This window comes from Bison bison, unplaced genomic scaffold (genome assembly GCF_000754665.1).
Source record: "Bison bison bison isolate TAMUID 2011002044 unplaced genomic scaffold, Bison_UMD1.0 scf7180017851926, whole genome shotgun sequence".
Lineage (NCBI taxonomy): Eukaryota > Metazoa > Chordata > Mammalia > Artiodactyla > Bovidae > Bison > Bison bison.
In genome coordinates, this window is record NW_011482499.1 from 250,175 (window position 1) to 259,771 (window position 9,597).

At 38.0% G+C, this 9,597-nt stretch overlaps 1 protein-coding gene across 13 annotated transcripts in view; it reads left to right on the forward strand.

Moving 5' to 3' along the window:
* PRRC2C (proline-rich coiled-coil 2C) overlaps positions 1 to 9,597 on the forward strand; it is a 96,226-nt gene that overhangs the window by 7,700 nt on the left and 78,929 nt on the right. The gene's annotated exons all lie outside the window — the stretch shown is intronic.

The following is a 9,597-nucleotide window of genomic DNA, read 5'->3' on the forward strand; positions in this document are numbered from 1 at the left end:
AAGAAATTATTTATTTTTTATTTAAGTTTGAAAGTGTTAAATTAGCATTTATTAAGCTCATGATTAAGTACTAGACACAATTTAACAGCTCTGTACACACTTAAGACTCACAACAGGCCAGAAGATGTAGCCCACAGATGGGGAAAGAAAAATTCAGAATTACATTTAATGACAGAAAATGCTTATGCCATAATATGTGTATGCCACAATTATGCTATAAAAATATCACCCAGCTACTAAATGTTAGCGCTGAGATTTAAACTGAATCAGTTTTTAAGAGAAGTAATTGTGTAATAGGAACAATTTTAAAATATTTCAGATTGTCCAAAAGAGTGCTCTGACAGTCACTTTATAGAGGAAGTGATAGGCACACAGCTTCACTTTGCTGGTTTATAGTAGTTTATAGTACAGAAGATTTGATAGCTACATTTCTTTTCTGATTTTTAAGGCTTTCTTGGCCCCAGAGTCTTAATTTCACATTTCATTTACTAAGAACAGCCTGAGTGCTTCTACCATTTTGATTAGAATGCCAACAGATCTATTTATATTACACTTTGTTTTTTTAAATGACAATTTTTAATGCTTTTGCTGTAGTGATATTGTAGTAGAGGCATTCAACATATGGCGATATTCTTAGCTTTACTATTATAGAAGCAGATGATCTTAAGAAATATTGGCTGTCACTCTTTGCTTTATTTTTTTAATTTATTTTCTATCAAAATGTGGTTAATTTACAATATTAGTTTCAGGTGTACAGCACAGTGACTCAGTTATACATATATATTCTTTTCTAAGTTATTACAAGATGGTGAATACAGTTCCCTGTGCTATACAGTAGATCCTTGTTTATTTCTTTTATATATAGTAGTATGTATCGTTAATCCCAAACTCCTAATTTACGCCCCCCTTCCCCAAATTCTTTTCTCATTGGGAACCATGTTTGTTTTCTTTGTCTGTGAATCTATTCTGTTTGGTAAGTCAGTTCATTTGTTATTTCCCTAGATTCCACATATAAGCAGTATCATATCCTTGTCTTTCTTGTCAGAGTTACTTAGTATGATAATCTCTAGGCCCATCCATGTTGTTGCAAATAACGTTATGTCATTCTGACTTTAGAATTACTAATTATGAGCCTCCCTGGTTGGCTCAGTGGTAAAGAATCTGTCCGCAGTTCAGGAGATATGAGTTTGATCCCTGGGTCAGGAAAATCCCCTGGAGATGAAAATGGCAACCCACTCCAGCTTCTTGCCTGAGAAATCCTATGAACAAGAAGAGCCTGGTGGGCTACAGTTCATGGGGTCACAAAAGAGTTGGATACTATTGAGCAACTAAACAACAACAAAGTGATTATAACAATTAAAAATGAAAGTGACCATAGAACTTGACCAGTTCATTCTCATTCAAAGCAGAAGTTACCTTTTAAAATATTTTTGATAAAGGCTTATTTTGGTTCTGCTTGAATGTATCTGGTGCCCAGGAAGATGCTGTAGTTGACCTTTGGCATTCATATTTTAAGGTCTTCTAAGTTTCCAAATATTTGAACACCATAATAGCATTCAGACCTCTTCACTTTCTCTTGGCTTCCATCATCTGCACCAGAATTTGGCTTTCTTTTCAGAGCTCTTCTTCCCCTCCCCACCCCCATCTCCACCCCCACACACGGAAACAGTTATGTATCTCTTCACAAGAGTTACTGTTTCTCTAAAAACCAAAACAAGCCATGGGCATGGAACATCAGGGGGGAGAGAGAATATCTTAGGTTTATTTCCTAGAAGCACCCTTCTCTCACATACCTCATGGTATTGGATGCACATTTTGTGCCTCAGCAAAAATACGTATCACTTCATTTCACAGCTCTTTGGGTTGCTTGGCTAATGGTGAAAGTAGAGAATGAGTTTAAGATATAACTTCTTCCACCTGTGGATAAACTGAACAGAAAGTTTTTCATTTGTATCCAGTTTAGTTTGTTTTTATTGGTTATCTTAAGAATTGAGAGTAATACTCTATAAACAGTGTGATAAGCACAAGATTCAGTAGAATTGTCACAGTTCCAGAGTTGTACATTAGATTTCTGTTAAAGTAGCAGTTTTTATAAAACAGTAGTATCACACTTGGAGAAGGCAATGGCACCCCACTCCAGTACTCTTGCCTGGAAAATCCCATGGATGGAGGAGCCTGGTAGGCTGCAGTCCATGGGGTCGCTAGGAGTTGGACACGACTGAGGGACTTCACTTTCACTTTTCACTTTCATGCATTGGAGAAGGAAATGGCAACCCACTCCAGTGTTCTTGCCTGGAGAATCCCAGGGACAGGGGAGCCTGGTGGGCTGCCGTCTATGGGGTCGCACAGAGTCGGACATGACTGAAGTGACTTAGCAGCAGCAGCAGTATCACACTGCTAGCTGTCACTAACTGTCCTTTTTGATATGAACAGACTAAATCTGTATTCTATATTTATGAAAGTCAGTTCTTGAAGTATGACTATATAGCTATTTATTAGATCTAATTTAGTTCTACTCAACATTTGAATATCTTTTTAAATCTTAAGAAAATCATTTAATGCATTGTTACTCTTTCAGATGTATGTGTCATATGTGGTGTCTACTTTCCAGGTCTTTATTGAGGTTTTTGACAAGAAAAGAAAGGACAGGCTCCAATATATTCATATTTCTGGTCCCATTAATTCATATTGACTGTTCAAATATCAAAATAATTTTCAGCCTCAAATATTTTGTGATTCTCATTTGTCATATATTTAAGGAGTACATAAAGATTAGTACTTTGATTAGTGTGTTTAAAGTCAAGCAGCTAGAGGAGGGATTAATCAAAAATAAGCTTTTTAGAAAGATAATATTTTACAACATTGTAAATCAACTATATTCCAATAAAAGTTAATTTTAAAAAGAAAGGTAGAATTTTGTGACTGCTAGTTGACCTGGAACTCAAGAGTGTGGTGAATGTCTTGACTTCTTTACTTGAAATGGAAGATCTAGTTAAAATTTGAGTGATGAATGCTGTTTTCTGAAGTTATATATCAATCTTCTCTATCTTTGTTAGCTCCAGCTACCATAAGAAATATACCTTAAACAAGGTTGCTTAAACAAGAGAAATGTGTTAACCACAGTCCTGGAGGCTGGAGGTCCAAGACCAGGATGCCAGCATACTTGGGTTCTGGTGAAGTCTCCCTGGCTTGCACATGGCTGAATGCCTTCTAGCTGAGTTCTCACATGACTGAGAGAGAGCTCTAATATTTCTTCCTCTTACAAGAGTTCAGTTCAGTTGCTTAGTCATGTCTGACTCTTTTTGACCCCATGGACTACAGCATGCCAGGTTCCTGTCTATCACCCACTCCTGGAGCTTGCTGAAACTCATGTCCGCCGAGTCGATGATGCCATCCAATCATCTCATCCTCTCTCATCCCCTTCTCCTCCTCCCTTCAATTTTTCCCAACATCAGGGTCTTTTCCAGTGAATCAGTTCTTTGCATCAGGTGGCCAATCCTTCAGCTTCAATCCTTCCAATAAATATTCAGGATTGATTTCCTTTAGGATTGACTGGTTTGATCTCTTTGCAGTCCAAGGACTCTCAAGAGTCTCCTCCAATACCACAGCTCAAAAACATGAATTCTTCAGTGTTCCGCCTTGTTTGTGGTCCAACTCTCACATCCATACATGACTACTGGAAAAACCATAGCTTCAACTAGACAGACCTTTGTTGGTAAAGTAACATCTCTACTTATGCTGTGTAGGTTTGTCATAGCTTTTCTTCCAAGGAGCAAGCATCTTTTAATTTCATGACTGCGGTGATTTTTGGAGACGAAGAAAATAAAGTCTGTCACTCTTTCCATTGTTTCCCCATCTATAGGCCATGAAGTGATAGGACTTGATGTCAGGTCTTTGTTTTTTGAATGTTGAGTTTTAAGCCAGCTTTTTCACTCTCCTCTTTCACTTTCATCAAGAGGCTCTTTAGTTCCTCTTTGCTTTCTGTCATAAGGCTGGTGTCATCCGCATCCCTGAGGTCATTGATATTTCTCCAGGCAATCTTGATTCCAGCTTGTGCTTCATCCAGCCCGGCATTTCGCATAATGTACTCTGCGTGTAAGTTAAATAAGCAGGGTGACGATATACAGCCTTGATGTTCTCCTTTCCCAATTGGAAACCAGTCCATTGTTCCATGTCTGGTTCTAACTGTTACTTGTCAACCTGCATACAGATTTCTCAGGAGGCAGGAAAGGTGGTCTGGGATTCCCTTCTCTTTAAGAATTTTCCAGTTTGTTGAGATCCACACAGTCAAAGGCTTTAGGGTAGTCAATGAAGTAGATGTTTTTCAGGAGTTCTCTTACTTTTTGTATGATCCAACAGATGTTGGCAATTTGATCTCTGGTTCCTCTACCTTTTCTAAATCCAGCTTGAACATCTGGAAGTTCTTGGTTCATGTACTATTAAAGCCTGGCTTGGAGAATTTTGAGCATTACTTTGCTAGCGTGTGAGATGAGTGCAGTTGTGGGATAGTTTGAACATTTGGCATTGCCTTTCTTTGGGATTGAAATGAAAACTGACCTTTTCCAGTCCTGTGGCCACCACTGAGTTTTCCAAATTTGCTGGCATATTGAGTGCAGCACTTTCACAGCATCATCTTTCAGGATTTGAAATAGCTCAGATGAAATTCCATCACCTTTGCTAGTTTTGTTCGTAGTGATGCTTCCTTGACTTCACATTCCAGGATGTCTGGCTTAGATGAGTGATCACACCATTGTGATTATCTGGGTCATGAAGATCTTTTTTGTACAGTTCTTCTGTGTATTCTTGCCACCTTTTAATATCTTCTGCTTCTGTTAAGTCTGTGCCATTTCTGTCCTTTATTGTGCTCATCTTTGCATGAAATGTTCCCTTGGTATCTAATTTTCTTGAAGAGATCTCTAGTCTTTCCCATTCTACGTTTGTCCCATTCTAACCCACGTATATATATGTTGCCATTCTATAGTACTTATAGAGTACTAAGCCCATATGAGGCTCACTCTCATCCCCTCAGTTAACCCTAGTTACCTCCCAAAGGTGCCAGCTCCAAATACCTTATGTTAATTGGTGTTTAGGGCTTCACCATGTGAATTTTGGGGAGACACAATTCAGTTAGTAGTCACCCCTCCTTTTACAATCTATAGTGCATTGATTCAGAGAAGGCAATGGCACCCCACTCCGGTACTTTTGCCTAGAAAATCCCATGGATGGAGGAGCCTGGTAGGCTGCAGTCCATGGGGTCGCTAGAGTCAGACACGACTGAGTGACTTCACTTTTACTTTTCACTTTCATGCACTGGAGAAGGCAATGGCAACCCACTCCAGTGTTCTTGCCTGGAGAATCCCGGGGACGGGAAGCCTGGTGGGCTGCCGTCTATGGGGTGGCACAGAGTCGGACACAACTAAAGCGACGCATCAGCAGCAGCAGCAGTGCATTGATTCTTATGCTTTTTGCATTAATATACTTCAAAATGATGTTTCTACAACAGTTGAAATACATTTGTTGATTGAGATATCACTGTCTTGTTGCTTTAACTTTTTATCCTTGATATTCAACTCTATTATAATACAGTAACTTTTGATATTGAAAACTTGAATCTTTAAAAATCTCTTAATCTCAAATGATATTTATTACTACATATTTTAAATGATATTTATTATTCCATGTTTGATGTTTATTTCTTCTGTAATGAAAATTGAGTTCTGATTTTCATATGGTGAGTTTGCCTTGGTTACTGGCTTTGACATCAAGTCATCACTTCCTATATTATGAGTTTTATTAAAGTTATTTCTTTATTAGTAAGTTTTGGTGACTTAGGCTTTGAGCTCTTACATCCAACTGATATTTTTACATTCTGCATCTCTATAGCTCAGATTTAAGTAACAATTTGGCTTCAAGAGACATTACTGAGTTAGACTGTATAGAACTTGGATCCCTCTTTATGTTAGAAATGGGAGACATAAATATCAAAGTAATCTTTGATAAAACCTCAGGGTTTTAAACCAGAGGTTAAGGGAAATGGTTATGGTAAAATCAGGGAGAACATGTTTTGGAAAGCAGATAAACATTTTTTGAAAGCTTCTTTTAGGGGAGGGGGAATAGTCTTTAATCTCCCAAAAATGTTGCAAAAATAGTTCCAAGAGGGACTTCCCTGGCTGAGACTCCCTGTTCCCAGTTCAGGAGGTCTGGGTTTGATTCCTGGTCAGAGAACTAGATCCTCCATGCCTCCGCTAGGAGTCTACATGCGACATAAAGATCCTCAATGCCACAGTGAAGATCTCAAAGATCCTGCATACTGCAGCTAGGACCTGGCGCGGTAAAATAAATATTTTAAAAAACAATACAAAGAATTCCCACATGTGTTCATCCATAGTCCCTGACTATTAATGGTTATTACTGTATTCGTTTTACCATTTTCTGTGTTGTATGTGTGTACACACTCAGTGCATGTTATGTGTACTTAACTTTTCATTACCTGTAAACTTAAATTCAAATGACAAGCTCCTATGCCTCCACTTTTCTCACACAGATAGTACACTTTCTCCTGTTTTGTTGTTGTTGTTGATAAATGAACAAAGCAATCAGTAATAAACTTGATTCAGCAAGCATTAAATAATCACTATTGCTAGAGTTTTTAATTCAGTCTTTTTGAAATTTCCAGTCCCTTCTACCTTGCTTATTTTTTTCCAACTTCTCTTCATTCTTATGAAGTTTAGACTTTCTTGAAATGTTACTCTAATCATTCTGGCAGTATCCTTACCTCCCTTTTTTTTACACCTATCTGACACAACTCTAATTTCTTATTCAGTCCAGCTGCTTACAAAGCCTCCCATTACTCCGCACTCCTAGACGTGCTGCTAAACGTTGTTCAGTCGCTCAGTCGTGTCCAATTCTTTGTGACCCCATGGACTGCAGCATGCCAGGCTTCCCTATTCTTCACCATCTCCCAGAGTTTGCTCAGACTCATGTCCATTGAATTGGTGATGCCATCCAACTGTCTCATTCTCTGTTGTCCCCTTCTCCTCCTGCCTTCGATCTTGCCCAGTATCAGGGTCTTTTACAGTGAGTCAGCTCTTTGCGTCAGCTGGCCAAAGTATTGGAGCTTCAGCTTTAGCATCAGTCCTTCCAGTGAATATTCAGGGTTGATTTCCTTTAGAATTGACTAGTTTGATCTCCTTGTGGAGAAGGCAATGGCACCCCACTCCGGTACTCTTACCTGGAAAATCCCATGGATGGAGGAGCCTGGTAGGCTGCAGTCCATGGGGTCGATAAGAGTCGGACATGACTGAGTGACTTCACTTTCACTTTTCACTTTCATGCATTGGAGAAGGAAATGGCAACCCACTCCAGTGTTCTTCCCTGGAGAATCCCAGGGACGGGGGAGCCTGGTGGGCTGCCGTCTATGGGGTCGCACAGAGTCGGACATGACTGAAGTGACTTAGCAGCAGCAGCAGCAGTTTGATCTCCTTGTAGTCCAGGAGTCTCTCAGGACTCTTCACCACCATTCTAAGGCATCAGTTCTTCAGCGCTCAGTCCTTTTTATTGTCCAGCTCTCAGAGAGTCCATATGTGACTACTGAAAAAACCATACTTTGACTATATGGTCCATTATTGGCAAAGTAATGTCTCTGCTTTTAAATACGCTGTCTAGGTTTGTCATTGCTTTTCTTCCAAGGAGCAAGAGTCTTTAATTTCATGGCTGCAGTCAGTCCACAGTGATTTTGGAGCCCAAGAAAATAGTCTCTCACTGTTTCCATTGTTTCTCCATCTGTTTGCCATGAAGTGATGCCATGATCGTAGTTTTTTGAATTTTGAGTTTTAAGCCAGGTTTTTTCATTGTTAACAGTCTTCAAACCACAGTCTTGGGAATACTTGTGTCCCTGGTTTCCAGCTGCTTCTGTGTTTTCAATGCCTCATTTTAGTAGTTGACTTTCTTTCCTCCCAGTTCTTTGAACATCTTTTCCAGTCTTCTCAAACCTATATTTAGTTGATGGAGATCAGCATATGTCTTTCATTTGTTCGTAGTATTGCCTGATAATATAGTAGACACTGAGTAAATGTTTTTGTGCTTGAGTGGGGGGATTAGATGTTTTTAGTTTGTAATTCTGTCAATAAATTTAAGTGAAGATATTTTGTTTTATACACAATTAAAAATGAATGTGTAAAGATTGTAGCTTGATGGAAGGGTTTGGTTGGGAATTATCCTTACTGAAGCAGTGAACAGTATATTAGATGGCCAAAGAAGAAAGCACATAGAGAATAGAAAGCTGACAAAACCAACTCTCCTGTATAGGGATAGGAAGAAAAATGATACAGATGTCAGTTACAGGAACCAATGAAAATGGTTTACACATAAGGTCTTTATATTTGTATGTGATACTTGACGATTAGTAGTGTATATTCTTCTTTTATTTGTTCAATAAAACGTTTGTTAAATGCGTCCAGTGCGCTTCTCTGGAAATGTTTGCAGTTTCTTTTTAATGTTAGACAGTTTAAATGAGTGGGACGTTGTGCTGTGTTTCCTAAAGAAACTAAACAATCACCATAAGAACGTTGAGGGAAGAGAAGTAAACAGATCTTGGATACCTAGAAGCTCATGGAGGCCAGAAAGATTATAATTCTGTCATTTAATTGAATTTTGCAGGTTGGTGATTTGCAAAAGTATGATGTCACCCTGTAATATACTAGATTTTAAATATCACTTAATATTCTTGGTTTGGAATACTTACAAATCTTTTTGTAATTATAAATCAGTCACCTTAGAATCTTACAATTTTTGGCACTGAAGAAATTTTAGAAATGGTACCTAATCTCTTGGTGTGTGGATATCCCTTAAGATTTTTTTCCCACAAATATTCAGCCTGCAATACCTGTCCTATCATGAAAACCATATTTGTGTTATCATTGTTCCATTCTTTCATTTCAAAAGGTTGATGTTTATATTATGGTAAGCTGCTGCCTTTCAAATTTCCCTTAAGACCTTTTGGAAACAGACTGCTTTGAAAGAACTGACTTCCTTTTTTTCCCACTCTCCTCCATTTCTTCCTTTCAACTTTTTTTTTGTTTTTTGCTCAAAAAAGGTAACATATTCACTGTTCAAAATTTAGAAAATGTAGGTGCATGTTTTGCTACATCTAATTTCAGTGGGGAAAACAACTAGTTTCTTACCAGCTTTGCTCAGAGTCATAGAACTTTGAATTTAGATGTTCACTTTTTCTTTCCTTAAACAGAGAAAGAGGATCTATTATTCACACAGCTTTGTTTTTGCAGACTGACCCTCAAATCATGATTTAGACTTTTAAGTACATGGTAGACAGGGTAGTAATATATATATAAATTTTAAAAATCAGTTTTATGTCTAGAAAATGCAAATATTTGTGGTTTATAATGTATAAACCATATAAAATATGTGTATATTAAATATAAATATGTATGTATGTTTGTATTTTGGCCTCACTGTTCAGCTTATGGGAATCTTAGTTTCCTGACCAGGGATTGAACCCAGGCCACCACGGAACTAAAAACTATTCTTTATACAAATGATAAAAAGCTTTCAAAATTAAAAGGGATACAAATAGAGGAT